The sequence below is a fragment of the Lygodium microphyllum genome, chromosome 3, assembly GCF_053477565.2.
Source record: "Lygodium microphyllum isolate KBCC chromosome 3, Lygodium_microphyllum_v1.1.10, whole genome shotgun sequence".
NCBI classification, from domain to species: Eukaryota; Viridiplantae; Streptophyta; class Polypodiopsida; order Schizaeales; family Lygodiaceae; genus Lygodium; species Lygodium microphyllum.
This window is the reverse complement of record NC_141137.1, coordinates 120,991,171-120,996,120: the sequence shown is the minus strand read 5'-3', so window position 1 is coordinate 120,996,120 and position 4,950 is coordinate 120,991,171.

Genomic DNA, 4,950 nt, shown 5'->3' with positions numbered 1-4,950 from the left:
AAAAAAAACGTAATAGGCATGAGGGGCAGATTTGGGAATGAAGTTTTGAGAAGCTGAGGGAAGATTGCTGCAAGTTCATTAGCTATGGAGAGTACTTCTTTGTCTTTGACTCATGTACGGAGGTAGAGCTTGCTCCCTCTGGTAAACTCTCTCTCTATTCTTAGAGGAAATGCTTTGCATGATGGGTTGATTCTATTGAAGGTACAGTTCTGTGTTTTCTTTGCACTTGTGCTGAGGGAAGAGCCTCACTGTGTTTTCTTTGCACTTGTGCTGAGGCAAGAGCCTCATTGTCTAGGTTCAGGAGCAGTTGTTGGCTTCTCCAATGCAGGAACAAAAGAAAGTGATGACCATGCCACACAGTAACATGGTTTTTCAGCTTTGATTTAGTGCTGTTTATGGGACTGTTTTACTGCTAGAATGATGCCAGGGTAAGAGGGATGTTGTCTCGGATATGTTGGATAGTAAGAACAATAAATAGAGAGTTTTGCAGACTGCAAATTTGCACATGAATTATTGAGTTATCGTCATAGAAACTAAAGGGATGTTGTTCTGGATATGCTGGATAGTAACAATAGTGAATATAGAGTTCTACAGACTGCAATTCTGCACATGAATCATTGAATTATGGTCACAGAAAATGCTTTCCTAAAAGGGATGTTGTTCTGGTCATGTTGTACTATCCGTATGCAGCTGGAATTTACTCAGACAAGATGAAAACCAACTGTTCACAGGTTATGTATTTTGGAACATTTTATTTTTTGTAACTTTCCATCTTTTAATTGATAAAGAAATACTGAGAGGGGCGTCGGTCTTCGGGGACAATCTGGTGTTGAGCAAGAGAGTGAGGTCTTTGTTTGTGTGTGTGTGTGAAAAGACTAGGTGTTAATTGGAGGAACTATCGCTTTATGTGAATCATAGACCTGTTTCAACAACACTATCGATAGTAAACATTTTAATTAATATCTATAACGTTTCACCTCAGAGTAACATTTATTATGTTATAGACGAGAGGCTAAACTTTCTAGATGATAAGGTTATAAATACTATAATTTGGAGCATAGAGCTAGATTCCTAGCTAATGCAGCACCTTTCATCCAAAGCATAACACTTGAATATAGGCGTTGGAATCAAAGCTTTAAGCACAACGGGTCATTCTTAGTGCCTTTTACCACAAAATAGGCACAAGCTAACCATGAGATAGCTTAGGATGTGTATACTTATTTACTTGGATAAGTTGGGATTCACATGTTTGAGAAAAGGAATTGTGCTAGGTCTATATCTTTAAGTAGAGCTAGAAACATGCACGTAGGACCTAGGTAATGCTACTGTGGCTTCTCTTTTTCGTTGCCTGGAGTAGTCAGCCAGTGATTTGCATGCTACGGTCTGTCTACATGCTACAGATATAAAATCTCTGAAACAAGTTAGTTTTTGCTGCCTCTTGACCATCCTATCACATGGAACAAGCACCGTTTTGCACTTACTACTATAGAGGTGTCTTGTTAAATAGCTACTTACAAAGGTGGCTCCTTTAACTAGTCTAAAATCCTCCTCTTAATGTTCCCTTGTCAAAAAGGTGTTAAAAGGACAAACAATAGGTAGTAAAATTTGCTAATTTAGAACAAATACTTAACAAAAATGCTAGCAAGACAAGCCAATGTAAAATACTGTAGAGGGCGTTCAGAATCTCAGATCCATCAGAAGGATTTGGAACAAAAGTGATAGACTTGAAGCTAGCACATGTATTACTTTGATCTTTGAATTGTTTCAGAATCTAGCTCATTTCTTGCTTGGCCAGCTTGTCATCTCTAATTTTTTAACCAAAATTTCACACGAGAATTTTTATTCTAATGACTAAGTTGTGTAATTGGAAGGACTGGTTTGTGTGTCTCTCTACTTAGTTCCAGAGCATGTTGGATGGTACTGCATGTGTAGGCTGAGTCCAATGTACACCTTTGTGATTGATTTCACAATTCATATTGGAGAGGCCTTTAGGGCTTATTCCTATCACCATTGTTGAAGTATATGCCATGCGTGTAAGCACAATTGAGTCAGAAGGTGAAGTATCTGCCATGGTTATGAAGGTGAAGTACCCAGTTGCATCTTGGTTATGAAGGTGAAGTATCTGCCATGCATATAAGCACAGTTGAGTCATAAGTGCCTTTGGTGTTTTGCTATGTAAGCATAGCATGTGCACTCAACAGAATGAATTTTGGAACTCCACTTCTTACAAATTTCTTTCTATTGTTGCGATACTGCATTAGCTAGAGCATTTATTTTCTTTGAAAGTAATATTGGTTAGGTTACCTAAGGTACCTAAGGTAGCGTTGATCGTATATTGATAATTTAGAATATAAAAATCAATTCTTGATTTATAGTTAATTGATTAACTACATAATTGCTTGAATGTAAACATATCCTATGTTTGTTAACCTATAAAGAGTCGGATAGCCACATGACCATGTATCACTTTGACAACACCCTTTTGCAAAAGCCAATTTAGTTGCCGCCTTTGAAAAGGCATTAGAGGCAAGTTGGAGACAACCTCACCTTCCTATTTTGAAGTGCTTGTGATGTTTACATCAAAAGGTTGAATGGATATTGACACTCATTGCTACTTATAGGTTTAGAGGTATAGCTATCATTTATGTGTAGAAGTGTCTAAATAAATGGGATAGGCATCCCAAAGAGGGATCTGATGATGTTTTTGTGTGAGATAATGATGATCCATGCAAGCAAATAGAGTAAAAATGATGGTTGTGTAATGAAAAGACAATTCGTTGAGAGGAATTGAGGTGTATGATAAGTATTATAACAATGACTAATGATGGAGCTTCTGAAGGGCTATTTGAGAATGCCCAATCTTAGTGTTGAAGGGCATTGTGTGGAGCATAGACATATGCTATCTACAACACCATGTAGTAATATGCTTTGTGCAACATCATGTAGTAAATTTGGATGGCTTGTGGGCACCGTGGAGTTACACTACTAGCCTAGATAGAGCAAAGATCAACATCTTTCAAAAAAAACCTTGGAGCAACTATGTATTAGGTTTGTTTGCTAGCAAAATGAGGAAAAATGACAAGAGAAGCAAAGGAGGAGACTAATATGAAAATAGAAGACACATATAAGAGACGAGAAGGGAGAAAATGAAAAATGCAAGATGGTCAAAGCAAGGAAATTCTAACCTCACTCCAACTATAATAGAGGCTCTAATAAATTTATTACAAGAACAAGAAACACACTCAAAAAACCATGAATACTTCCTCACAAGTACACATTTATCTTGTCAAGAAGATTTACATAAGATGGGAGAAGAGTTGCATAGAAAGGACATCTCTCTCCTTTAGCAACTTCTTTGCTACTAACTGATTCTCAAGGCTTTGGATTCTTACTTGGTTTCCAATTTTGTATAGACTCTATAGTATATTCTGGGCCTTTGACGCCTTAGTTGTGTGCTGAATTAAACTCAAAACTCAATCAAAAGTGCTTTTTACTAAGGCACATAGAGCATCTATGTTCCACCATTTTCAAGCCCATAGAAGATCAACATTTGGAAACATCATTACAATAATATTTGATGGTCCAAGGGTGGATTGTAGTTTGGCCCAATCTCCAATAGCATCTCCAAAGGCTCATAAGAATCAATAATACTTCTTATTATAAACTTCCACAAATGATAGTTTGTACTATGCTCTTAACTAGGAACACATCATAGGTATACCAAATTATTATAGTTTGTTGGGTTTGAGACATAGAATAAGTGTCACTCAAAATCTAGGAACGTTTGTAGTTCCAAATTGCATTTAAGTCTTGAAATCTCAACTCTACATCCCCATCCATGAGCAAATCAAAATGTAGCCAACATCTGTTGAATGCAACATACTCCCATAGTGTAATAAGTGTGAAGGACCATGGCAATGCTTACTACATCTATCTTGAATTGTTCAACTTCTCTCCTTTCATGGGATTGAGAGGAGAGAACTAATCAATTCAAAGCAAGAGTATGGGCTAACGAGAGAGAGAGAGAGCGAGAGAGAGAGAGAGAGAGAGAGAGAGAGAGAGAGAGAGAGAGAGAGAGAGAGAGAGAGAGAGAGAGAGAGAGAGCACATAAAAGAATATGTGTCCATCCAAGTCCCTTTGAGTACCCACTTGACTATATTTTAAGTTTGGGGTCATGATTTATCCTAGGATGGAAGTGTGTGAATCTTCATTGTGAAATCACAATGAATCACTATGATGTCCCAATGGTTAAAAATATATTCTTTTTCTTCAATGTAATACCATAATGGTGGTCAAATTAAAGCCTTCCAGGCTCTTATGTCACCACTCTATGTGCTTTAGAATAATTCATCTAAGGTCAAACTCTCCATTGCACGTGCATATTGTTTTTTGACCCAATTAGTGCTATCTACATTCAATTGGGTACACAAGTTTGATCTATTTATTTTCAAAATTGGTTGATCTTACTACTAACGAGAAAGATGCTAGTGATAGGAGTCCGGGTCATATTGAAGTTTTGTGAAAAAATCTGAGGCACTTTACCTAGTAACAATAGAAGTATCATAAGATTGATTGTAGTACTATTGGCTCCAAGAGATGACTTGCTATGTATACTTCCTCTTCACTTAAAAAATTATGTATTAGTGGATAGTTGAGTAGCTTCTCTAGGATTATTTTGTTTTACATTTGAAATACTAGCTTTAGAGCGGTTACTGCAACAAAGATTAGCTCATATGTCATCGTTTTCTAAGTTCTATATTTTGAAAATTTTATTTTTGCAATTTCTCGTCTCCTTTCACCCCTTTACTTTAGAAAATGTGGTTTGTATTTTGCTTGGCTCGAATGTACTTTAGTTCTTCCTCACTAGTATTGTGGAGTCCTTTTATAAACGAGAGGATTAGTTTGGAGTTTTCAGGCCTCTTCCAATGAAATAATCTAGAGACTCTATTT